This window comes from Zonotrichia leucophrys, chromosome 11 (genome assembly GCF_028769735.1).
Source record: "Zonotrichia leucophrys gambelii isolate GWCS_2022_RI chromosome 11, RI_Zleu_2.0, whole genome shotgun sequence".
Classification (NCBI taxonomy): domain Eukaryota; kingdom Metazoa; phylum Chordata; class Aves; order Passeriformes; family Passerellidae; genus Zonotrichia; species Zonotrichia leucophrys.
The window spans coordinates 4,507,934-4,535,735 of NC_088181.1; the positions used below are offsets into that span (position 1 = coordinate 4,507,934).

At 45.3% G+C, this 27,802-nt stretch overlaps 1 long non-coding RNA gene across 1 annotated transcript; it reads right to left on the reverse strand.

Moving 5' to 3' along the window:
- Window positions 1-11,131: 11,131 nt before the first annotated feature.
- Window positions 11,132-19,656, reverse strand: LOC135452841 (uncharacterized). Its single transcript, XR_010441714.1, has 7 exons — window positions 19,391-19,656; window positions 17,973-18,179; window positions 17,594-17,665; window positions 14,812-14,866; window positions 13,111-13,195; window positions 12,644-12,697; window positions 11,132-11,380 (listed from the first exon to the last, which is right to left on the reverse strand). It is a non-coding gene; the product is annotated as an uncharacterized LOC135452841 (long non-coding RNA).
- Window positions 19,657-27,802: the final 8,146 nt, after the last annotated feature.

Genomic DNA, 27,802 nt, shown 5'->3' on the forward strand with positions numbered 1-27,802 from the left:
AAACCAAACCCCGAAGGGTGGAGCATGAGAGCTGGAGTGAGCCGGCACAGCCAGCAGCAGTGCAAACCTGCCTGTTGTCAGAGCAGAGGCTGCTTCACTTTTTCACCTGTTTGATGCTCTCTGCAGGAGCCTGTTCAGGCTGCCACCAAAATATTTTGGTTTCTGTAGCTTGCAGGAGGTGCTCAGGTGATGTAGTTTGTTACTCCCAGTCATTAGATTACTATTTGTTTGGAAATGTGGGGAAGGAAAGTTTGCATGCATTCAGTCCAAGAAGGTTTTTCACTGTTTCTGAGGAACACCAAGATTTCTGCACAGTAACCTGCATCTGCAACCTGCTTACCCCAGTCTGCAGCACAGGCACTTCACTGCTGCCTTTGCTTCCTTTGCTCTCTGTGTGATTTCATGTGGTTTTTATTGCAGCAAATTTCATAGAATGTAAGAAAGCACTGGGCCAGCAGTGTGTGTGTCTCCTTTGCTCTTTGCCCACAGGAATCACCTGCAGATGTTGCTGATGGTGAAGATGCTCTTGGCACAGAGATGACTACAAAGTATTAACCCACAGGGAGCTCCATCCTCTCACAGTATTTCATATTGCTTTTGTATCTCCCAACTGTCATTGCAGTTTGTCAAGTCTCATTCATTCCCTGACATCTGCAGCTGGATCTTCCCTGTTAGCTCCCCACAGCAGTTCCAGTCCCTCACATGTAGTGTCAATGCCAAGTTCCATTCAAACACTGATTTATTGGGATAATTAGCAGAGCTAATAAATCAGATCAAACTAAGATGTCTGTGATAACCCATTACTAGCTCCACTCCCATATCCAAATTTGGCTCTTTATCATCCCATCAGTGCCCTGTCTGTGACCCCACAAGACAGAACCCATGCCCAAGCCACAAGATGCTGAAGGGAAAGGAGAACCTGCTCTCATCAGGCTCATCTGGGCAGGTCCAAATCAGTACAAAGAGAAAGTTCATACTCCTGTCTGGATCTTGCTGGTGTTCTCTTCCCACAGATCCTCATTTTGACAGGGGAAGCCAGAAGTCAAGCAGGCAGATCCCAGTCCTGATGGAAACCATCCTGAAATTCTGTGGACCCCTCTCTGTATAATGTGTGAGGAGAGCCATCCATGCTCATTGTTCAGAGTTACTGGGACCAAAGAACGTGCCAGAACTGAACCCTTACCAGTTCTCTTATGTGAACTGGCTCAGGGTCACTTCCAGAGAAATCTGGGGTCCCTTTTTAAACACAGGTGTTTTCTCACCCAGAAGGAGCAAAATCCATTTTCCCTGGTAGTTTTATACTCAGCTTTTCTCAACTCCTCTCCCTAAAACCTTTCTGCTACTGAGCATTTTCTTCCATGCCTTTCAAATTCTCATCCCAGCCCACTACATTCATTCTTTTCCTTTTGTAATTCCAGCTATCAAAGCTGTGCCTACATGTCTTCCTGGATTTGTATCCTCAACATCCACCACGTGCACTTGGGTTTTGTCCATCCCCCCAGCCAGAGGATGAGCCTGCAGCTCCAGAACCCCTCCCCTTTTTCTTCAGGCACATTTTACAGCCAAGCCATTGAAACCATGAGCTCCCACCCTCCCCAGGCAGGCCCAAGGCCAGCACAGGGCAAAGCTCAGTCAGGGAGTGCTGAAGGTAAGCAAAGGCTGATCTTGAGCCCCAAGATTTGCTGAGGTCTGCTCAGTGCCATGCCAGATCAGCAGGGCTAATTGCAGGTGGGGCAATAAACTGAAATCACAGCTGTGGGCAATGGCCACAAGGTGCCCCCACCTGCCCCCAAGAGCCACAAAGGATGGGGAACACAACCACAGGAATGTCCTTGGACAGGACATTGCTGTCCACCTGGACACTGAAATGCCATTTCCCAACCTTGGCAGGAGCTGGCTGAGATTTTTCCAGAAGTTCCTCAATGTAATTGCACTTACTTTTATATAAATTTAAACTGCTGACAGCATTAAATTTAATACTGAAATCTTTCTATCATCCTGACTCTCCTGAGAGGCCTCATCATATATCTCTCCCTCCCTGCTGTAATGGAGCATTTGATGCTGCAATATTTGGGGAAAATAAAAGCATTGGGTGCCCTATTTGAGGTAAAAGCCAAGTGTACGCTCCCTTCTATATTCAGCTCTCTGGCACACTGTATGAAGGTATATTATATTATATTATATTATATTATATTATATTATATTATATTATATTATATTATATTATATTATATTATATTATATTATATTATATTATATTATATTATATTATATTTATAATATTATAATCTATAGAGATATGGATAGAGATATCTATCTATAGATATCTCTATAGACATAGATATTTTCTTTTAACCTCTAAAGAAAAAAAGTCTTAATTTGGGGCATAAATATGCCCTAATACAGCAGGAGTCACCATTTATGAGCCATGAAACTACAAGCCTCATCCTCAGCAGGGTTAAATTGTTCACATTCCACCACAGCCACGTGGTAATGCTGCTTCCACTCCCTGGCTTTGGGTCTGCTCCTCAGAAAAGCTCCTCTAAAACCAAACTGCTGTTTCAGTGCAAAAACCTTCCTGGATTTCAGTGGGAATCTGGATCAGTCACAGTTCAGGCAATCAGCCTGGAAGCATGCAAAGCAGAACAATTACACAAGTTCTGTCATTCCCATTACTCAGGGGTTTTTTGGTTTTTGTTTTTTGAGGTAGGTGGGAAGGAAACCTTTTATCTTGGCAAAGAGTGTTATAGTGACAGCAAAGGGGGAAAAAAGCAACTGTGCCTTTGGAAAACACATTTTCATTACAATGTACTAACACACATCACAGAAATAATATATGTTTGTGATGACAAAGTATTCCCATCACTCCACTGCTGAATTTGGTATACAAGCAGAGAAAAGAAAGGAGAGATGCTCTGGATTAAAAATGCTCTCCCAGACTTACCTTTAGTGGGATTTTTTTGGTTTTCTGCCCTGCAATGTGCTGGGAGGGACACACTGGTGTGACTTCCAAGTGGGAGTGCACACTTAAATGTCCTTTTCACAGGTTTTTTCTGCCTGCCCTGTATGTTTCCAGCTGGTCTGGAGAGCACAAAGCCATGTGTACCATGCATGGGACAGAAGAGAGGGGACATTTTCACACCTGGAACAGGAGGGGAGCAAATTCCTCCTGATGCTTAAAGAGGCTGGCCTGGAACAGAGGCTAGACAGAGTTAAAGGAATAAAGTAGGGATTTATTAAAAGGCCTTCAAAGGATACACCTTGGGCAGCACAAGAGGCAGGCCATGGCTCTGCCCAAGATGGATGACAGGTCACAAGTTTTCACACTTTTATAAATTTTGGTCCATTTCCATATTGGGGTCAATTGTCCAATTACAGCTTCAGGTTATGAAGTCCCATCCTCCCAGTTTGGTCTCCTCAGTTCTCTGTTTTTTTACTTTTTGGGCCGGAAGCTGCAATGGTGTCCTTGGTTCTCAAGCTGGAAAAGGATTGTTCTGTCTGACTAAGCTGTGAAGAGAACTTAGTAACACTTTATAAGAAGTTCAGAGTCACACACTAAGGCAGTACAGATTCTGAAAAATATGAAAGTTAAAACTTCAGGCATCACTCCCAGCGTGGGAGGAATTGCCCATGGATTTGCTGACTGTCACACTGCACTGAGGTACCTGGGCAGGAATGGGAGGAGGAGTGAGTCCTCCAGGAGATTGGGAGGGGCTGAAAGCTGAAATCTAAAACAGATTTTAGATGTGGTCAGTGCAGGGAGTCATATTCTGGAGTGCAGAGTGGGGAAAGAAATTCCATGTAAATTTTCATAGCTGCTGGGATCTAAAATCACATCCACCTCTGCCCTGGGATCTGAGTGAATCCTGTAAAAAAAAATTCACGTTGCTGAATCCAGTCAGAAATCCAGCACTCAGGAATCCAGCTATGCAAGAATCATCCCTTTCCCCAAAAAAAGCTCCACACCTGCTGTGATAACCCACACATTACCCATAATTTTTTTTATTTCCTAGCAAGGAGCAATTTGATCCTTGATCATACAAACTACTGAATGGCCTTTGCTGTGAGATGATGAACTTGATTAATTTGACATCATCCCTGGGCATTTTCATCCCATAAGGTAAAAGGCAGCTAATTTCCTTGCAGTGGTCATGGTATTTCCTTTTCCTCATCATACCATTGCAAATCAATGCTACACCCAGGGCAGTGTCTCCTCACAGGATTCTGTCATGATGGAAGATTGTCATCCACCTCCCAAATCCTTATTTAAATAGAGCTGTGCTGTGAAATTCTGGTCAAATAGTCCTTGAAAAGTAACCACCTGCTTTTTAAGCATCTGGAGGCACATCTCTTCTGCTCCTCTATTTAAAATAAATAGAGCTGTCATGGAGAAAAGCCTGTGGTTCAGCCACATCCCCCTGAGACCAAACCAAGCACTAGATTTGTCAATTCCCACTAATGCTGTTTTTAATTGCTTTCTCAGCAGTTGTGCTGGACCTGCCCAGTGCCAGGCTCTGCACCTTGTGTTGCAGGGCAGCCCCTGCCATCCCCTGGGCCACACAAACAGACTCAAACATGATGTTGACAAATCCATTGCTGGCTCTGGGGCTGGAGGCTGAGACCCTGAACCCGGGGTGGTGATGGAATAAAGTGCCTCCAAGTCAGGACAGCTTTCTGCTAAAAGATCTGAGCTGTGCAAACCCTTTGGGAAATTTCCAAGATGCAGCAGCCAGCCAGGCCAGCAAAGCAGCTGCAATGTCCTTTTTCCTCATTTTCCAGCCTCCATCGGTGGCACCAGGTGCTCCCCAGCTCTGCAGGGAAGATGGGGTGAGCAGGTCTGTAAATCCTTCAGCAAGTGAAACCCTTCCCCTACATCCCCATGAAAGCACTAAGCAACCTCACCAAATCATCTGTCTTTTGCCAGGTCCTTACCCAATTTGCAATTACTCCTCCAATTCCTGTCTATGTCAGCATAGCTAATGACTTTCCAGACAGAATAATATCAAAATCGTTTCTGAAATTCAGCACCTGAAGTCCCACTACACATTTCTTCCTCCTAGAAAATCTCATACCTAATCATAGAAACCCAGTAGTTAATTTGTGCTACCATTTTTAATAAACTCCCATTCTGTGGCTATTGCTCACAACAGTCAGAGGCAGCCACAGCATCTGAAGTGCCTGAATCTGTCTCTCCCCTTATGCATCTATCTGAGAGATATCCTCCAGTGGCATCCACAATCAGACAGTGAGAATGTATATTCTGCTTTCAGCTAATAATTGAGAGACTAAACCTGCCTGGCTGCTGGGGACTCGAGGGAAGGGCTTGGAAATTGGCTGAGAGCTTCCTTCTCAACTTTTGTCAAAGCAGCTCCTGAATGTTTCATCATATGAAAATTTGCCTGCATATTTATGTGGCCACGAAGACTCCTGGGTTAAAGCTGCAAAATCAATTCACCCACTGCATCAGTTCTCCATGGCCACTGTAACTCCAGCCAAGCTGTCTGACTGGGCTTTCATCACTCTGCACAATGAAGACATAAACAGGCATTGTCCTGCCCCATCCTCCTTGGAGGAAGAGTTTCTCTTGATCCTTTGCTCATTAATGCACCATTAATGGGGTTCAGCCCCAGCAGAACAGGACAGGGCAGCAGAATTGGAATCCAACCAGGCAATCAGCCAGATTGCCTGGCCGATACAACCAAAAGAAAAACCCTTTTTTTTTTTAACTGCCATCACTAACCTGGAGTGGAAAACCCTCAATCAACATCACAAAACCAGTTAGTTCCTCCTGCTGCCAAGCACAAACCCAAATCCCTCTTTGGTTCAAGATGCAAACCTGAATTGCAGCTCTGCTGCCCAGCTGGCATTGCCTCTTTATTGCCCTTTCCCTGTGTGTGCCTGGCACTGAGGCAGAGCTGCTGCCACACCACATATCCCAGCCCTGAAACAAGGTTCATTTTGCTCTCCCCTCCCTGGGGACCAGCTCACACTTCCAAAGCTGCACATCATTTTATTAGTTCTATTCCCAGGCTCCAAAACGTCAAGTTTCTTTTATATGAATGTGCTGCAATTTAGTACCATCAGCAAACTCTGCTGAAACAGGGAGAAATGCAGAGCCAGGAAAGATCCCTGCAGAAATCATCCCCCAGCCCTTGCACAGCTGTGGCACTGTGCTCTCTGTCAGCCCTGCAGCACTTTAAGTCACATAATCTACCCTCACTTCTAGCCCACCTCTTTCCCTGGCTTCTGATTTTTTGTGCTAAGTGCTTAAAATGCTGATTTTTTTTTTTAATTTTTTAATGAATGTTTATTGTTTCCACTAGTAACCCCTTTGTGAAACATCAGTGATCACTAGATGTCACTGTGATTTTATTCTGTCTGCAGTCCAGCCCTGCTGAACCTTTGTGATCCCTGGGCTTTAGAGAGCTTGCTTTAAAATGCTTCTGGAGAATTTTTTAGTGATCAGAAAATTACCCAGCTGCTGTCCTGACAGAGGGTTTCCTGGGCTGAGAACCAGCTTTGGCTGAGTTTTTTGGGGCAGTTTTTTTGAGTTTTTTGTTGGCTCTGGTGTGTGAATAATGCAAAACCAGGCAGCTTTGGGGCCAAACACTCACACGTGTGTGTGCATGTGATGTGTGGCTGCACTCACACGGTTTCCACTGAAACAGCTCCACACCTGAAATTCCTGTTAATTTTCTGTGAGTTATTGGATCCCTCAGGTGTGGGCAGCCCTGCAGAGCTCTGGCTGTGTGTGGGTCACTGGGGCTGGGACATTTGTAGGGCTCTTCTGCAGATTTCCCTGTAGCTTTAATGACCAAATGCCCTGAAAATGTTGTTATTTTTCCTCAATAATCACCTCACTTCTCTCTCAAACACAGAGCCCAGGTTCTCTCACCATCATCTAAGCACTCCCATCTCCTTTTTTTCCATCCAGTCATACCATTCCTACTGTAACTTCAGTTAAAACCACAAGTTTTAGAACTCAGAAAACTCTACAGAAGCATCTTTTCCTTATCTTAAAAGATGTTACAGAATACATTTCTTCAAGGCCTATGCAAATCCACACTCCCTATTTCCTGAATTGTTGATTTCTCCATTGTACTCAGCCCTTGGGATATAGCAATTTAAATATTATAGACCACACTCCTGCATGGGCACACATGGGATTTATCTCTTTTTTTTCCCCCTTTTATTGGAAAAAAATCCACCATTAAAATTAGTGAAAATGCCTGCTTAAAAATCATTTTTCTCCATCTGATGACATTATCCAGATCAGCAGAATAAGGCTTCACTCTGCACTCCAGTCCCACTGGGGAATATGCCAAAATCAGACCTTTCAAGGAAAATCAGCTCCCGGGTGTGCAGCACTGGCAGCTGAGCCCGAGGAACCAAAGCTCTTTGCTGGCACCTTTTGGTGAGCAGGGAGAAAGGACCAAGGGGCTGTCCCTGTCCCTGCAGTGCCATGGGACACAGTGGCAGGGCCTGGGCACCTCCAGGAGAGCTTCAGAGCCAGGAAAAGGAATTTCCTGTGAAGCAGTTCCAGGGAGTCAGGATGGTGTGAGAGGGATGTGTGTGGGTACAAACCAGATTTCTGAAACAACTTCTTACCTTTGAACTCATCCATGTTGACTTTGTCACCTTCTGCCAGGGTGACAACAGGATTTTAAAGGCTCCTGGGGGTGCTGCCACAAGCCAGGGATGGGCTGCCTGGGCAGGGGGAAATGCCACAAATAAAGGCACCTCCTGCTACTTCCACCCAAATCCCACGGCCTGCCCTCCTCCAGTAACCCCAACATTTTGGCTGCCTGATACCCCTGGTACCAGCACCAGCTCAGTTTTGATGAGCCATCCAGGACTCATGAGCAATAATGCTTCTGGACCAGCATTTTATTTTTCTCTGGAGCCACCAGAGGAGATTTGTCACACATCTTTTGTCTTCTGGGTCAGCCACAGCATCAAAAGTCCTAAATTTCCTTTGGGTTCTGTTATTTAGTTGAAGTGGCACAGTCCCCTCTTTAGAAGCTCTCCTCCACACAACAGCACACCACCACATTTTGATGAGCAACAGCAACAGAGAAATTCAAAGGTTAAGAGAATATTAAAAGTTTTGCCACTGAATTTAGGCAAACATTAGGATTTTTGTGCTTAATTCATTCTGACTGGCACTTTATGCAACAGGCCTTGAATGAAATTATAGTACCCATAAACAGATCTCACTTATCAACATGACTTGGAGCCTTGTTAGATCACTGTAACCACATCTCTGTTAGATTGGTGCCCAACAGACAGAAGAAATTGTGAACTGGAGACTCATTAGCCCTGGGAAAAAGCTGATATAGAGCCACTGGTGGTTTACCTGGGGCAGGAGGAGTGGGATTGGGATTTGCACACAACTCTGGTCACACTCAGGGTCCTGAAGGTCCATGTCTGTGGTGGCACATGAAATCATGCCAGCTCTCCTCTGCCAGGAGCAGCACTGGAAGGTCTTTCCTGGAAACAACCGGTAAAAAATGTAAGGAGGGAGAGAGAAAACAAAGGTCTAAAGCAAGTAAGTAATGAAAATAACATCTTGAATCTGCTTTCATGTATACAGCAGGCTCCTCTTAAGAAATTGCATGCACTTTCTGACTTGTCTTGAAGGACCATAGATTACCTGGAACCTGATTGTGCATACATAAAATGCATTGAAACAGTTCAGTTACAGGTGTGACAACTTTAAGCCCCATTTAAACACAGGCAACTCCTAAACATAGAATGGCTCTCCAGGTCATTGACTTACTTCAACATAATTCAACTCAATCAGGAACCCTTTCAACAAAAGCCAGCATAAACCATTGTCAGTCCAAGGTGAGGGATTGCACATTAAGAGTTAGCACACATTTCATTTCATCAGTTGCAAAACAGATTAATATTGCATGGAAAACAGCTCAAAACAAGACTGAAGTTATGTAGAACACCCTTACATAAACATTGCTGTAAATCATATTTTTGAACAGATTTAATCTTTGTTTACCCAAAAATACCCCAGAAGACTAACTTGAACAACACAGGGCTATGAATTCAGAGCAGAGATTAGTTAAAGCAGATGGTGAGCCTGTGTGGATGTGCTCCATCAGAGAAAACATGGCCATAATTGGATTTATTTTAATTCACTTACATTTTGACTACAGGAGAAATGCAGGTAGAGTTCCTCCTGCAGACAAGCCCCGAGGTTGGGGTTTGCAGGGAGCTGGGCTCTCAACTCCATTTTGCAAATTGGACTTGAATGAAAAAATAGCATTAGGTGTTTATAAACAAAAGTGAATCCCCAGTCTGGAAACATTTATCCATGGTCAGACCTTGCCTCCATAATTCACTCTGGCTGGCACTTTATGCACGTGGCCTTGAGTGAAGTCCCCACTAACAGATCTGAGCTACTGAAGGTTCTGTGCAGCCCAGGCTGAATGGGCTGCAGGATGCTGTTCTGCTCACCTGCACTGGGTTCAGCTCTCACCTGGGGTGCAGCAGAGGAAGGAGACAGCTTCCCATGGGATTGCCACTCCTGTCCTGCAGCACAGAGCCAGGGAAGGCAGACAGGAGCCTTCTGCAGCCACATCTGGAGCCTGGGATGTGCTGCATTCCCCCCTCTGCAGCCTGCTCCCTCCAGGGGTTTTCTTTCTGCCTCTTTATTTGTAGGGTTCTTGTATTCCCACAGCTTACCTGCAGCCTGATTGGTACCCAATAATCATTTTTAACCTGGGTTCCTGTTAAAAAGGAGACTGCTTGCTTTTTCCTCCTAGGAGAGTGCTGGTGGTCTGAGCCCTGACTACTCTGAGGATTCGAATCACTGCAGCATGAAAGGGGAAGGGGTTCATTTTCTCTGTACTGAGCTGTAATGGGTGTAAATATATCCAGTAATTACAGGCACATTGCTGTGCAAACACATCATAATTGCAGCTCTCATTTCCTGATGAATTATACATGATGGGCCACCCCCACTCCTAGCTGGACACGTGCTGTGTTGACTGGCCATGATGAAACCTGTCAACTGCACCATCAAGAGCCTCAGTTTCCTTTATAATCTCTCTCTTTCAAGCCTCCCCAGCAATCCATGAGTGCAGGACATGTGCAGGCTTCTGCCCAGCTGCCCACAGCAGCAGCCAGGCCAGCTGGATGACCAGGGGAGATGTGGGACTGCAGGGGCAGATGGTGAGTGGCAGGGATGAACTGCCTGGCTGTGCACCTCTGGTATTTTTTATTTCATTGAATGTGGGTCTGTGTGAGTGTGTGTGTGTCTGTGTGTGTGTGTGCTGATTCTGTGTTTGGATCTGACAGTCCTGGCTGGGTGAGGCAGTGCCCAGCTCATGCCAGGCTGTGGCTGCTTGAGAGAGCAGAAACACACAGAAACAGCAGAAACACACAGAAACACAGTGCTGCCCCACGTGCCAGCCTTGTCCCTGGCTCAGGCACTCTGAAATTACTGCTGATTTGTTCGAGCACAACCCAAATACAATTTCACTCATTCATCACAAAATCAAAGCTTGTTTTCCCCATTCCAGGCACAGAGCAATGGGAAAAGACCAAGCTGGCATCTGCGCTCTGCCTTAATGAGGGTAACCCTTCCCTGAGGCTGCCCTGGGGGAAACAGCTGCCAGGAGCCCTGCAGCACACAGGTGTTGCTTCCTTTCTGCAGTCGTTGTTTTCCAAGCCTCTCCTCAGCCACACTCACCTCCAATTGCTGATGCACACTGGCAGGAGCCTGTTCTTGCAGGCTGCCCAAACTTCGTGTCCAAACTCAAATCACATCAATGTTCCTTGTCTAAGCACCAGCTTTCCTTGGCATGAAAGCAGCCTGTGTTCTACCACCCACCCCAAATCTCCCAGCTTCACTCAGTATTTCCTTTTGGATTTGCTAATTAACACGTAGTGCCACGTTATGTTCCTTGCAAATTGGCTTTTCAAAATATTTCTGTAATTGGCCCAAATTTCTCTCACCAGGCATCTGCAAACCGATTTTCCTGTGATACATTTGAGCACACAGCCAGGCAGTAGGACATCAGGGACTGTTCTAAAGGAAATCTGGATTTATTTACTTTGGTGACATCACCTATTTCTGGTGCCTCCAAAGCATCACAGGTGCTGGGTGTGACCAGGAAGGTAGGACAGGACTGCTTAGGCTGCTGCACAAATCAAAGCCATTCCAGCAATATTGTCCTTGAGCAAGATGGGGAAGTCTCTAAATTCAGGTTGTGGGAGTCTGTTGGTCTTGAAAGGTTCATTTCCATCTCTGTTGTGTGCACAGCCTGCTGAAATGCCCAGAGCAGAGGCACTCTCACCTCTAATGCCTCAGAGAAGCCCCAGCTGCCACTAGATGTCACCAGGATTTTATTTCCTTGGTAGTCTGTGCCCAGCCAGGACCATAAGAAAAGAAGAGGAAAATAAGTAATCATTAATAATAAAAAATTATCCCCCTGTTACAATGAACACTGAGCTCAGAGAAGGGAGAAGTGACACAGAATCCCACTTTTGTGTCTCCCATCTCTAGGATGGACATGACTTTTGTCTTTTTATGGCAGGAGGATAGTCTGGTATCTTAAAATCAAGTTTCTGCAACCAGGCATCAGGCTAAACTTTAATGCACTTATAGAAGCTCTGTTTAATTATACAACCTTCTTATCTGTAAAATTGTATCCCCCCTGTTTGATATTCCTGCCTGGAAAGAAGCAGCTGAGGGAGAGCAGCACCACCAGGGCATCAAAGTGGACAAGGGAAGATTTGAGGATGGGATGGACCAAATGGCTCCTTGTACAAACAAATCAGCAAAGCCTCTTCTGGGAATTCCTCCATTTCCAAAACATGGGCAGCCATAAGAAAACAAAGGGCCCCAGCAATCAGTGCAGCTGACACATTTATTTCCATTAGCCTGCACTGTTAATTATTAACCTGAAATCACACCATTCAAAATCCAGGGGATAGAGATTAGATATTGTGCTCATAGCCCCAGGAAAATCCACTTTATCTCTCACCTCACAGGCACAAAATCACGTTAAGTCAGCCCAGGCAGAAATGGGATTTTGGCAATCCAGCACCAGCTCAGTGAGCACTGGAGCCTATTCCTGTGTCCCAAATTCCAAACCTGTGCCTGTTAAAATGCAGGAAACCTCCCAGATATGTCCTCAAACACAGGATGTACAGAGCAAGGGCTGTGTGCAAACCCTACCAGGTCCCTCCAGCAGCACAGCCCATGCCAAAGCATAAAACCCCTCTCTGCTTTTGGGGGTTTTTCCCTCATTAACACCAAAGAGCTGGTGCTAGTTCAGGTGTGCCATCAGACATAGAACCTACAGTCTGACTTCTAAGATATTTAGATACTGAATTGAACAGAATTGGACAGAATTCTTTTGGGTTTTTTCTCAAAAACCCTGGTCTTCAACTGTTGGGGTTTTTATCTCAGAAATTTTCATAATTCTCCCCCTATGGCCAAATACTAGCACAAACCATAACACCTGCAGGTTCCTCTTTGGCTGGCAGATTCTCATCCAGCCATCCTTGTCCTGCTCTTCTGCTTCCTTGGGTCCAAGGAGATGTTTGAGCAAGTCCATCCCCCCATTTACACCAAATCCCAGCAATAAAAAAGCCCTTTAGAAGGAACTGAGGCACTGACCTCAGCTCATGCAGTAATTCAGCAGACCCCTGGGAGCCTGGCTTTGGATGAACCCTGAAAGGCACAAATTGCTGTAAATAGGGCTCTCTTTCTGAATTCATTCCCTTCAACATTTCCATAGCAGGGTGAAAGTGTCCATACCCCCATCAGACCCAGACCCACCCCATTGCTCTGCTCAGATCCAGAGGTTCATGCCCTGCTACAAGAATTACTGGAGATACCCACATCTGCTGAAAGGATTATTCTGCACATATTCTTTCAATCTGAGTCCACTGTCATCCAAGAAAAGCCAAACAAACAAACAGTCCTTACAGCTCTGTCTGAAGGCAGCTCTATGAAATAAGTCCAGGTTTATTTTCATTTTTGCCTCATGACACATAAAATATTTAATACAAAATATGCCTGGCTTGGAACTTTGGCCAAAGATGACAAGTCCAAAATTATCTCAACTTGGAAATATTACTAACCAGATTGTTAGTCTGAGGTTTGGCTTATGAGCACTTCTTCCAGCAGTGCTGCTACACTCGAAATTAATTGCAGTTTTTGTATTTTCTGCAGAAAAAAGGTGAAACAGGATATGGATTTCATGGTGACTTCTTGCACAAATATATAAAAGAGCAGAAGTTACTGATTTTAATTTCTTTCATGGAGAATATCTGTAACTTTGTCTCTTTGTACCCTGCTACTGGTTCAGTTTTTTCTGATAGTAAAACCAATGTAACACCCAGAAGGACTGACCAGAGCTCACTTCCATAAGGAAGTCAAAGAAAAGTGAATCTTTCATTCCACATTTTCCATAATCCTCTTCTCTTGCTTCCCACACCACTGCTCAGCATGGAAGAGATCCCTGACAGGTGGGGAGGGTGATTCTGTACCCTCTGCCCGCTTGTGATAATCCCTCACAGGATCAGAGGCACAAGGCCTCTGCTCAGAAATCAGACAACTACTCAAACTCCCCAGATTTGCCTCCTTTTGTTCGCTTGTTTGGCTTTGGTTCTGTTTTGTGGGTTTGTTTCTTTGTTTTTGGGGTTTTTTGGGGGGTTTTGGATTTTTTTTTTTGTTTGGTTTGGGTTTTTTGGGGTTTTTTGTTTAAATCAGGTGGATATATCCATCCAGGGTTTTGGTCTCTTAGGAAGTGAAAAAACCCAACTCTTTCATTCCTAATGTCTAAAGAGGTGATGGATCCTCCCCTGTGTGTTGATCCCACCATTGTGTGAGAGTGGCCACTGTCCCCAGCAATGGCACTTCCAGTGTCCCCAGTTGGTCACCTCAGCAGCCTGTGAGCTCTGATCCACAACCAACACTTTGAAAAAAGCAGCTGCAAATGGCACAGATGGGAAATTCTTTCTCAGGTAAATCACCTGGCCAAAGCCCCTGTCTCAGTGCCAGGTGAGAGCATTGGGAGGCCAAATTTGCCATCACAACCTCAGTGCCTTTATCAAGCTGCCCCTAAAGCAGATGCCAGTGTGAGTGGGGCTCCTGCCAGTGCCATGAATAATGCACTGGAACAATGCATCTTGCCACTCCTCAGCCCTGTTAGTGTAATACCACTTATTTAACTTGTCTTTCTGCATTAAGCCCAACACTTGGGATGCCCTGATGTATTTTATGACACTTCCTTGCCGCTGTGTTTGATGGTCCTGTTTGGGATTCAGCAAATGGCACCTAAGTAATCAATATTCTGTCTGGGTGGACATTTTATTTATCTACAGAGCCACCACATGAATTCAGCTGGTTTACTAGAGGTCAAACCCTTTTCATCTCCTCCATGAGCCATGGAAAATTGAAAGATTTAAACCCCCTTTGAATTCCTTTGATTAACTCAGTGAAAATATCACACTCTTTTTTTTTCAAACTCAGAAGCAGAATTATCTTCACTGTAAATCTACCTCATTTTGACACATTGATCTCTGCATAATGGGTAACATCAAGTGTGGAGGCATAAACTGGGAGCAGAGGAAGAGTTATGAACGGTGCTGTTAGCAATTATTTTCCATACTTACACAGCTCCTTTGGGCTGGTTTAAAAATACTCAACAAAGCATAAAATTGATAAGAGCTGTATAATTGGCTGTGGGGCAACAAGGTCTGGGATCCACTCATTTGGGAATTGTGGCACAGAGCCCCCATCCTGAATCAGCAAATGATCCATCAGAGCTCCACACTTACCTCAGCCCCCAGCTGGACCAAACCCAAGTGCTGCAGTGCCCCTGCTTTCACCACCCTGCTTAAAAAGCAAGAGAAATTCATTATGTGTCAGGAATGTGCAGGAAAGGAGAAGCTCAAGACCAGATTTCAGCTGCTTCACACCTACCTCATGCAGCAGCACAGGGCCACAGCTTGCAGGGCCAGCAGGGACAGGGAAATCCAATGGTTAAACCAACAGAGTAATGAAAATTATGTCCTGGATCTCTCTCATTTGTTTTTCCTGCTGGCATCTCTGATTATTTCATTAATTTGTAACTTTTTAGAGTTAAATTTTTAAGGTTGGTTAACTGATCCAAATCTTTGCACATGAAAGTTGCATCACGTTATATAAAAGCAAGACTTAAACCCCATTTAATTAAACAGGGAAATCCCTATACAGACACACTAATATCAGTTTTAGTGACTTCTTCCTAGTTATTGCATTTGACCTGGAACTGGTTTAAGATTAATTAAAGTAAGCCACTCTCTCAATACACTGTGACTTGCATTCATTTAGCTAAATTAATGTGAAAAGTGGAATCAGATTAAACAAGAAATTCTTCATGTTGGCAGGACTTAATAGCAATTGTTGGTGTGATTTAGACATTGCTGCCCATGACCACAGAAACTTCAAATAAACTTAATCATTTTATCCTTAGTTTAATCATCTTATCCTTTATCCAAGTGAGGACTGACTTCTTCCAGTACAATCAGCCTGAGCACCTGGACAAAACACCCATAATTTTTTTCTGGATAGTTTTCAGGGATGCAGAGCTGAGATCATGAGAGTTCTTCTCATCCTTCCCATTTTAATACATACATTTTTTTAGCCTGTATTTCCTCCACTGGTTTAAAGGAATGGCTCAGGCACAACATCTAAAGTCCTGTGAGGATAAACACAGATCTATGCATATGTAGCTCCATCTCAGAAATAAATTAGTTTGGCTTGAAATTATTTGCTTGCAGAAATCTCTTTAGCAATGTATTTTCCTGTAGACATTTCTATATTATTCAATAAGACTTTCCAGTGACATGCTTGGTGTCAATGAAAAAAGGAATACATGGGAATAAAAATAATGCAGGTGAAGCAGAGGGGCAGGAGCTGAAAAGTGAGGAAATCCTGGTGGATAACCCAGGTGGTTTCAATGGAATTCTTCAGTTCTTCCTTCATTTGGAAATTAGCAATGCTTTCATGCAACTTGGATGATTTTTGTCGACCACTGAGGTGTGATTTAACCCCTGACAAGGAGGTGGGTGTGTGCACATCCCCAAACACATCCCATGGCCCTGCACCTTTGGGCTCACCTCTACTCTCTCCTCATTCAAACTTTATATCTTTTCAGGAGGCAGCAGTGCTTCTGTCCATGGTTTACAGGGGTTTTGTGTTCCCAGGATCTGTCAGGATGTTTGGGTTTGGGATGTTTGGGTTTGTCCCTGCCCTGCTGGCTGAGCACCCACCTCCCACACCACGGCCAGCCAGCCACTTCCTCAGCCATCACAAACAGCTTCCATCACTAATTACACCCAAGAAAATAAAGGCACAGAATCCTTGCCTTCAGCAGGACAGCAAACTCAGCTCTTGGCTTTGGTGCCACCGTTGTGACCCTGCTGTCCCTGCAAACACCTCTGGTTCACACAGTGGAGATGGGGAGGGAGCACAGAAGATGGAAAGATGAAATGCATTTGTCAACACCACAGCAGTGAGAGGAGGTTGCCACAAGGTCGAGGCAGAAGTGTCCAAAATAAGGATGAACAGGGTGGCCAGGAGCAGCAATGAGGTCACAGCCATGCAGGACACAGCCCCTGGCTCTCAGGGAATGGCATCACTTCAATGAGCTTTTTTATGTCCTTAAAAAGATGGAGTGAATGAGTTTCTCTTTCCAACCAACTGCCAAGGTAATAACAATTTGTTTGCCATCAACCATCTGACACAGAGGCAGCAGAGTGCAGGAGTACCAGGGCTTTTCCTTCTGTCAGACCCTGAGCTAAAGAGAGCCAGTGTGCCTCTGTCCAATTTGGCATGAAAACGCTGGTGAGGTATTCACAGCAGCCCTGGCCTGGGAGCCATTTGGCTCTGGAGACCTTCAGCAGGGTTTTCTGGCCACCTGATTTCCTGCAGCTGGGCCAGGATGACTGGCTGGCAGGCAGAGAGGGGGAAAAGCAAGAGAGGATTGAAGCAACTTGTGGGTGGTGAGAAGTCTCGTGTCAGCCAGCAGAACAAGGTGACCTTCCTCTGAGTAGCCTGAATCATGTTCTGACAGTGTTTGGGGGTTGTTTTTTTTTTAAAGTGATGATCCTTTACTATGTTGAAATACTTTTCCATTGAACTTTTCAAAACCTGTCCTGGTGACCTGACTCACAGCTCCATGAATCATCAGATGCTCAATCAATCAATCAATCAGTCAATCATCAACTTTTGTTTTTTGTAACATAGCTATTGCTGTTGTATGTTATTAGTTTCTTGGCACCTTATACTAGAATATCATCAAAGCAAAATGCTGATGCAATTAGCAAAGGATATCAATTTATGCAGCAATTCACATTATCCCTTAAAGCTTCATTAGCCTCAGAAGCTCAGGCACTGGAGGGAAAATCTGGGGAAGTGCTCTGTTCCCTTCTGCAGCTCAGCCCATCTGTGCTGCTGCAGTGCTCCCACCTTAGGCTGCCCTTTGAGCTGGGGAAGGGAGATTGGGCAGCACCCAGCTGGGGACATCAGGACATGAGCTTCCTCCCTGTCCCCTGCTCAGCCTGGGCACCCACTCACCCTTTTGGCACCAGGCAAAGCTGATGTGTGGGACTGAACTGTTCCAGCAGCCAGAGCAGCACAGGGCATTATCTGCAAGGAAAAAAAAGAAAACAAACTAAAATCCATCTTTGCTGTCCCAGAGACAGTGCAGAGCTGCTGCTGGTGGGTGATGCTCCCCCTTCTGGGCCAGTGTGCCCTGACCAGCTCCTGCTTCTCCTCCTGTTCCCTACAAACACTCCTGAGGTCAACAAGGCATAATTGCCCCATTATTTCACAGAAAAGCCACAGCTGCTGGTGGGATGGAAACCTCACTCAGCAGCCCTTTTGCTGGGAAGGTAATTTGGTCTTTAAAACTCAGAACACAACCACCTCTTTATACCTGTTTCACTGCACTTACCAGTAAATATTTGATGTCTGGGGTATTGGTGTGGTTGTTGTTTTTTTTTTTTTTTCTCTTTCAGCTGAATAACTTTAATAATGTTGATCCATGTTGTTGTCTGTCTCTCTGCTATTCTGAATATGAGCCTTGCCCTTGACTGCACAGCACAATGAAAGCCTCCAGGTCACAGCTTTCAAAACACTTGATATTATGTTTTATTTCTTTCTGGAAAAAATAAATAATATTAACCTCTCTTTTAGTGTAGAGGAAAGCATAAAAAGGAAAGGGCTTTCAGAGGCATGTCAAAAAGAGTTGTATTGGGCTGGGAGGATTTTAAACCCATTGACTTATTTGCACAGCTTGACCCAAAAATTAACTCGTCTCCCAATTAGCGGAATAATTGAAGTGCATCATCAGATTTCCAGTCACATCCAGGAGACAGATTTACTGGAGAAGCCAGGTGAAACAATATTTTCCTTTTGCCTCCACATCCCAGCTGGAGCTGGCTTGCACAAAAGAACAGGTACAGCCACAGTGCTGTACTTCTTGTACCTGGAGGTTGTCTCAGGGAAACAACACAGGCTCAGGCTGCTCCTAGACAAGCAAAAAGTAAATGGTCTGCATGTTCCTACATGCAGATATTCGATTTATCCCACTCTAAAACCATTCTGATACAAATCCTACCTCTTATTATTCTTAATTATTCTCTTTACATCCTAGTTTTCAACCTTCTAGCAAGTTTGCAAGACAAAGGAGGTTAAAAAAATTAAAACACAAGTAATTGTGCTATTTTACTTGTCTACAGTGACATACATTATTGTCTTCTTAAATTTTTTAGCAGCTTGGAAAACAGCAGGAATTAGCAGAGGATTTTCTAAGTGAACAAGTCCATTTAAATTAACTGCATTCTCCAGCTTCCTTCTGGCTCCATGCTTGAAAACAGCAAATCTGACTGCTAAAAACCAGAATTGTTGCTGAGCTGGAGGTGAGAGCAGCCTGGTGGTGGGGACATTAATGGGATTTGGAGAGGGACACCCAGTTCCACCCTCCATGGGTGGAAGATGAGTGAGCTCAGGGTGTCAGGTACAGACACATTTTAGAGGCAGCCACTGCTGATGCAGACCAGCAGTCACAGGAGCCCCTGGGCCATTGTCTGTGCTAAAGTGCTGAACTGCAGGCTCCCAAGTCATATTAATATCAAACTTTTGGCATGCACAGACCTTTTAAATAATTGGATCTTAAATTTAATTAGAGGAGCACTTCAGAGGATCAGGTGCAAGGAGCCCAGAGTGTCCCAGGGCAAACAGGGCCCCTCAGGAGGCCTCAGTGTCCGTGGCAGCTCCTGGGATGTCCCAGAAAGGAAAAAAATCCCAAATCCCACACCTGACACCTTGAAAGGGAAACACTGGAGCTGAAATTCACTTTTTGAATCTCACCTTCAGGATAGGAGACACAGCTTGGCTCTGACAGCCCTTCTGGGAGCTTTCCTGGGTCTGGTTTTTCTAAGCAGGTGTTTGAGGAATCTCTATTGACACCCAAAATTTACACCCCTGATCCAGCTGAGGGTCTCTGCATGAGACAAGGCAAAGATGGCTTTGCTCTGAAATCCAAGACACTCCCTGACACCAGTGGCTAAGCAGGAACTGCTCAGTCTGACAGGATTATCTCGGTGCTCTCTTTGGCCTTCCCTCCATACCAGCCCAGCTGATCCATGGCAGGACCATGGCTGAGCCTCTCCTGCTGCCATGGGCAGGACCTGCAGGAGGAGTTCAGGAGTTAATTTAAGGAATCCCATAGGAATTCTGAGCCCACAGGGCCAACACCCCTCACTGAGTCCCCCATGGCCACTGTCACATTCATCCACCACTGCTGAGCCCCAGCCTCACCCCACTGAGGCCAGGGAGGGTTTCTGCAGGACAAAGAGCACTCCAGGTGCTCCAAGTTCCACCCTTGCTGCCTTCTCAGCTGTATCTTCATGACAGCTGGCAGATTGTGACACAACCACAGCATCTCCTGTTTAACTGCAGAACAGCTTTCCCTCCTGGCTTCATAAACTCCACCACTGCACAAGCCCTTGGTGGCAGCTGCTGGGAAATCGTGGAATAGGAAGAAGCTGCCGTTCATATTTCTCTGAACCTCTGCAGAATTGATAAAATTGTATTTCTGGATGAGATTTAAAAGAATAAAACTCATCTAATTAAGAAGCACGGCCAGGCAGTCACACAGATTAAGAAGAAGAAAAAGAAGTTTCAAGGTGAAAAATTGAATCTGCCTGGATGGACCCAAGAGAGGAGTGTAAGGGCTCTGGAGAGAGAGGTGCTCTTTAATTAATGCTGTCTGGTGAGAATCTCTACCAGATACAGCCTGAGGGGAACCAGGGGCACAAAGGAAGAAACAGGAAAGGATGGGTGAGCAGGAGAGAGTTCTCTGCAGTTTCATTTTAGTGCAGTAAGCAGAGACAGTTTTTCTCATTTCTTCATGTTTCATTTTGGTTTTGTTTAATTCCTACCTGTGTTACTTATTTAGACATTACAAAAAAAGACCTAACTCCTGCTAAGGGGCTGATGGGTTTCAAACCCTTCATGCTTTTCCAATTCAACAGAGATCACCACAAGAGAAGACTGCTGGTGCTGGGGCTTAGCCTCCTCCCCTCGCAATGCTTTTTGTTTAGGATAAACAAGTTGGGAGCCCTGGCAAGGCCCTGGGCAGCCAGCTGCATCTGCAGCAAACTGCAGTGCTTCCCATGCCTGGGCAGATTTCACAATTTCTTCTTAATTATGCATGAAATATGATTTCATTTGTAAATTCAAGCCCTATATTTTTTTTTTCCCCTTGGCTTTTGCTGTTTACAAGGATCTAGATTTTAATGAGAACATCCTGTGAATCTCACTCTGCATATTCTTGGCAGTAAGCATTTACTCAGAATGAGAATATCAGATTCTTCAGTTTAGTGCATTTAGCTAAAGAAGGGGACACTGTGTGTCTGCAAGGAGCTGAAATGGTTGGCACTTCTCTTTCCTTAACCTGGGAGGAAAATTTGCAGTTAGTTGCTGTTCAAAGTAATTAAGGCTCTAGGCTGGGACAGTGTGTACTGTGCTCTTTATTGCAAACCACCTCCAGATTGGTTCCCACTGTTTTTATCATTAGGTTTACGCTCATCGAGTGCACAAACATCATTTTTTTAACAAGAAAATGCAGCCCAGACTTGTTCATTGCAAGCAGTGAGAATTACCTGCTGCAGTTCCACCACTGTAACAACCGCAACTGGCCAGCTCATCAGTGTAAAAATTCAGACACTTAAATGCTTTGGTATTGAAAAACTAATTACTGCACCAGGAATTTGTTAGATGTAGAAACATCCATGGACGTGTTCAGTCCAAAAATGTATGTGAGGGCAATGATATTTTTATGAAGGCAGCAAAACCAAAAACTTTCTACAAAACACACGACCTCAAAGGTAGATCCAGAGTCCTTCCTGTGTTTTCTAGAGCTGTAAGGTCACTGCACAGTGAGAACCAGTCTGTCTGGGTGCAGTCAGTGCTGCCAGGAGCAGCCTTTGGTACCCCTCTGCCTCCATGGGCTGTGCTCAGCACACGTGACCCCTCTGCAGGGTTTGATGTCCTGCAGCCAACTCCAGATTTCCTGCTCCTGGCACTCAGGATGCCTCATTACCTGCTCCTGATGGCCCCTCACAGCACCATTGCTCTGCTTCTCATCATTTTCACCTCTGTGAAAATTTTTCACTACCTTCTCACATTTTCACTGTCATCCAGGCACAGGCGCTGTTCCCCCGTCCCTCTTGGCAGCACACGTCTAATGAAACATCCTCAAAAATCCCATCTCAGCCATGGAAATCCCTGCTTTCCTTCACATTCTCCAGGTGCTACCTCCACTCCAGCATGATTTTCCTCTTCATCTACCACAGACAAACAGCTAAATCATCTGCCTGTCTCCCTATTAAACCTTCCAAGAGTTGCATTGCTGGAGTTCAGGAGATGACAGCTCAGCAGCAGAGCTGTGTTTGTTGGGTAAAACTGGCATCTAGGAATTCTTGGGATTATTCTGTTTCAGTATGTTGCACCATTCTCACAGCCCAAAGCTGTGGGTGAGAGGATTTATTGCTCAAATTCAGGTGTAAATATGCTGTAACTATTTAGCAAAGTGTAGTCAATTGTCTCATTAACATGCTGGCAGAGAGACTCAGCCTGAGCCGATTTTGGGATGCTTGCAGCTGAGCAGGCAGCAGCCTGTCCTGCTGTCTGGATTTTGGGAAAGGGGGATTTTACCAATGCTGATTTTACCTATACCTTTACCTGAATGCCACCCCCAGGTCCCTGTGAGCACTGGCACAAAGGTGCCAGCAACATTCCTCCCAATATTGCACACAAGAGATGGGTTGTGCCCCAGCAACATCTGCTTTTATTGCTGGTCCCAAGTCACACTGAAGCTGCTGAATAAATCAGACCAAGGAGAAGGAGCAGCTTCAGCTGGTTGAGGTTGGAAGTGAGCAGAAATCTGCTCATTTGAAAGATCAGTGAGCAGCTCCGCTGCCTGGAATAGATTGGATTGTCAAAGTCACCCTTGACACAGGCAGAAAGCAACCAGCTTAATGGCACAGAGGGGTCACAGAAACTCCTTCTTCCCAGAAGATACCAGTGATATTTGGCACAGAGAAATTCTGTGATGCTGAAACAGCTTGTGAGAAAACCCGTGGGGAATCCCAGCTCATTAGTGTAAAAATTGAGACACTTAAATGCTTTGGTATTGAAAAACTAATTACTGCACCAGGAATTTGTTAGATGTAGAAACATCCATTAAGAACCAGGAACAACTCAAGCTACAACTGGGCTTCAGAAGGTGAAGGAAACCAAGCCTGAAGAGCTTCCAGTTCTCTGTGGAAGCATTTGCTTTATGTCCAGGGCCTGGGATGGTGCCCTGGCCATCCTGCAGGCTCTACTGGTGCTCTGGCAGCATTCCTGCCAAGCTGTACTGTGCCAGCAGCAAGCTAATGGATGTGAAATAACTGCCCGTTCCCAGAGGAAAGCCAGCATTAGTCTCCATTCCAGTGACCCCGCTCCCAGCAATGAATACACTCAGATGGAGACTGATGTGCAAATGCTGCCCTGCTTGTGCAAACAGCTCTGGTGTCACTCTGGAAAGGGAAAGGCCTCTGCAGGTGTTTCACACATCCAGGTGGGATCCTGGCAGGCCCCTCAGGGCTGCCCCAGCTGGGATGGAGCAGGATCAGCCTCACAGGGGCTGTCCCTCCTTGTTCTGCACAGTAACCCTGCTCCAGACGCACAGCTGCAGGCTGGACAGCACAGCAGCAAGGATTCCTCAAGGGCAGCCCAAATGCAGAGCAGGCAGCAGCTCTGGGGAGCCATGGTGGCAAAAGTGACCTCGGTAACACGAGACCACCACACATTAACAGATGGACAAACCCTTTTCCATCAGCCCTGCTTCCCCTCCTCACCCACAACAGAGCATCCTACAGGCTGAGCAGGCACTATGGAGAAACAGGAGAAAACCAAAAGCAGGGCTACACACTCAGTGGAGACCAGGAGGTTGTGCAAACTCCATGGGGAAGATTAACCCTTTCAGGGGAATTGTGTTTCTCTAAGCCAATTCCCTCAAAATGTTTGGGACTATTTTCTGTGGGCACTGGATATTTTTTGGAGTCAGGTACGCAGAAGGTTTCAAGAGCTGCCTTTCAGCTCACAGAGTCAGGAAGCCCAAAGCTTTTCCTTCCAACCACAAAGATTCACATCTTCAGTCATGAATCCCCTAAAACACAGTCAGTGGTGTGCAAGCACCACATCCTACAGTTAGAAGTCTCAGACAGCATTAGGGTGAAAGCCCATAATTCCTTCCTTCCTCACACAGTAAGTCTGTGATACTTGAAAATGCTTTCAGGAGGCTTTAAAGCAACTACCAACACAAACAAAACCAAAAAATCCACTTCACTCGGCCCCTGCCCCTCAGCAAGGACACAACCTCTCCCAGAGCAGGAGTTCCTGTGTCTCCTTGCACAGAACCACCTGGATAGATTTCAGCTTTCAGCTCTGGCTGGGACATGGCACATCCATCACGTTGCCCTCATTGAGGCTGAGGCACCCTTTCCTCCCTGGTGCCCAAATTCAGCTGGTTCCAGTGGAGCTGGGCTGTGTGCAGCTCCCCTTGGACACCACCATCCGTTACAGGGCACGTGGGGCTGTCACCACGACCCATTTGCTTCTCCACACCATATGTTAAACCTGGAGGCTGAGCACAATCATTTATCTTCTTGTTTTTAGCATCATTCCTTTTTTAATATTGCAGTTAGCCTTTTCCTACCCTTAAGGACACTTGGAAAATGCAGAGGGAGCAGTGGCATGGCCCAAAGTCATGGGTTGGGATCACTGCTGGTGCCTGGATCCTGGTTTGGAGATATTTTTGTGAGGTTTTGGTTGGTTGGTTGGGGTTTCTTAACCTTTGAGAGCAGTGCTTCCTGCTCTAAGGCAACACATTTGCAACCATAGTGGCAACATTAGGGAAAAAGGGATATAAAGCACACTGTACTATTGCATGATTCAATTCAAATCACACCATGAAACAGCCAGCTCCCAACATGAACTTCTAACACATTTCTACATGATAAAATATTTTCAAAAATGTTGGTTTTAAAGCCTATCACTCCCTTAACTCTTCTATGCCAAGCACACAACATGACTCCATTGCTGCCTATACATTAGAGCACTGTTAATTAAGACTGTTAGCTCAGCTTTCCCCAGTTCATCCTTTTAATTCAATTAGTCCTTTAGGATTTTGCTCTCCAGGCAGGGAATGGAGCAGGTTGTGCACAGAAGCTGTGGGTGCCCGTTCCTGGATGGGGCTCTGAGGAACCTGGTTAATGGGAGCTGTCCCTGCTCATGGCCGGGCTGGAATGAGATGGGCTGTAAAGGTCCTTTCTGACCCAAACCATCCTGTGATTCTATCAGCTGAGTTCTTCTGAGAAACTAAAGGCAAAGAGATGCTTTCTGAGATACACAGAAGCCATAACACTGATTTCTATCCCTTTGTCTAAAGAGAGAAATCTTGCCCACAGAGCAGGGGAATAATCACCCTTGGGCCATGCTCTGACACATCATCCTCACCCTGAAGGCTTTGTTGGCTGTGCCATGCAAGCGCCAGAGATTTACACACACACCAGTGGATGGGTGACAGTGCAGGCCCACAGGAAGCCCAGACAGACAGACAGACAGCAGTGCCTTCTCTCACAGATTGCTGACATGTTAATTACTATGGCCAAAGGCCAAAAATGTCTCTTTTTCCATTATGAAACCAAGTACACCGCGATATTCTCTCCCCCAAAGAAAGCAAGCAAAGAAGTCAGCGCTGCCAGGCTTGTGTGGGCTGGGTGTGGGAGTGCAATGCTGCACCAACATCTCCCCTTTCACAGGAATGGGGAAATACAAGACTTGTGTCTCCCATTACACCCAGAGCAGGAGTATCCACCGTTGTCCTCACCACAACACCCCACGTCCTCTTTCTTCATGGGCTGGGGTGCTACAAGAGCAAGAAATGTGGGACTTCAAAGTAAATAAATTTATCACAGGCCACAGCCTCTCAAATGGCACTTTAAAAAGTCAGGTGTTGAAGGAGGTGGTGGAAGATAGTGGGTAGGTCAGCCTGACCCAGAGTGTGAGATGTCACTGGAGGGGGACCTGCCCAAACCCATTTCCTGAGAATCATCCTTCTTCCTTCCTTCCTTCCCTCCCTTTGTACCAGTCATTATAATTTTGTTTTCTTCACGTCTTTCGTGCTCACACCCCTTGATCTTTGCTGGGGTGTGAGCATGAAAGACATAAAGAAAACAACATATCCTGCCTCTTATTTTGCAATGTGTCCTTCGATACCACAAGGGAAAAGTCCCAAATCAGGGAAACATGGCCAGAATGTACAACTCATAGGAAAAAAACCAGTCCAATAACAGGCCAATTCTGAAAGGCTCTGTGGAAAGAGCCACACACTCTGCACCTCCAGACCTCTCCTGATTTAACAGACTGGCAGGGAAGGCCACCAAAATTTGAGAGCCATCCTCTGACCACTGAGCTATGCCCCCTTTTCTCACCCATGGCAGATGCTGAGATCCAGATTCTCAGCTCCCAGGATTAGTTTCCAGCTTGTTCAGAGCTCTTTCCAGAGCCACAGGCAACAACAGGAACAGGGATATAAGCTTGGATCATTTAACCTACATATTCCAGGCATGAAACCTGTGGAGACTGTTTATATCTCTGTAATTACTTTCATACAGGTTGTTAAAATCAGATTCATTAGCTTAGGTTACAATGACCTATACAACATGCTTACAACCCATTTATCCTATTAAAGGGATTTAAAACTCTCCTCCTTTCATGAGATGTCAGTGATTCTTGATTTATGGTTCGGTCATGCTTTAAAAGTAAAAGCAATTACCTCTCTTGCTATGGTAAAAGCCCACTGCCTCAAGGTCGCCAGAATTCATCTATAATTGAGCAGCAGCAGCTCTGATGTTCAGCCTGACTGACAAAAGCATTGGCTACAGAAATCCTGCCACAAAGGTGTCTGCATCTCCTGCAGCAGCTGACAGATTCTGTCAGGAGTGATTGCAGCCCAGGATGCATTTGTGCAGAGTGTTTCCTACAGTGGCAATAATTTCCATTTATGTATCCTCAGATTTTTGGGAGGAGGAAAAAAAAGTAAAAATTCCACACCCCATTTCCACACAAGTGCCAAGATTTTTTTGTTTGAATGTTTTTCCTTTGAAGCCTGCATGAATTGGATTTCAAATTAATTTCTCTGAGAGTTCCTAGAAATGTGGTGACTCTCTGATGCACAATGCCCTCAGGGGTTGCATCATTTTAGGAATCCAGTTGACTTTCAAAACAGAGAACAAACAGGATAAAACAGACAACACTGTGACCCAGAAAAGATTCCAGAATCAGTCTCTTTAGGAAAAATATCCAAATTCACACATTTGTCCTAAACATGCTGCAAATATGATTGGTGCCCAGATGGGTGCTGGTGGCTACATGTGGACTCTTGGCTTCAAGCAAATGAAATGTGACCCATTTTGGTTGCACCTCTGCAATGCTGTGCCCAGGAGAGTAAATTTACAGCAAAATCAGAGTGCTTTGACATCACTGAGACCTGAAAGCCCCCTGGAAGCATCCTCTTGAAACAGAGAATGCATACAAAAATTCTAAACACTTTTCATAGGACAAAAAAACCCTCACACACACCAGAGGAACATGGAAATGTTTTCCTCTTGTCTGAAGATAGCAGGGACTCAAACTGGCAAAATCTGAAATACTTTCATTTAGAAATAACTACATTTCTGTTCATGCTCATTAAATTAGACAAAGCAACTATTACCTTTCTCTCAATTGCTGGTTTTGGCCCCTCCTAGTGAAAAATGGGTCTGACCAAGTTCACACAGAGCTTGAAAGTAATTTTAGGATTAATCCTTGTCCCTGCATGAGTCCATGGCCCCCAGTGACCTGGAGCTCCCCATTCTCCTACACCACCTCTTCTACCCAACCCAAATCCCCTCTCAGAGCTCTCATTTGAGCACACTTTAAACTTCCTCAGCCCCAGCCACGTGGGCACTCTTACATATTAACACTCCTTGAAATGCAGGGCTGGTCCTTTGGCAAGTAGGCACCAAAACACCCCCACCACAGCCAGTCAGTGACACAACCACAAAATTCACAATATTTCACCCATCTTCCCCAGCCTGCAGTGATGCATCAGGCAGGGCTGTCTGCAGGGGCCCCACAAAGAGGGGAAATTGAGCCAGAATAAAATAATTTATAAAAACAATTTGCTTT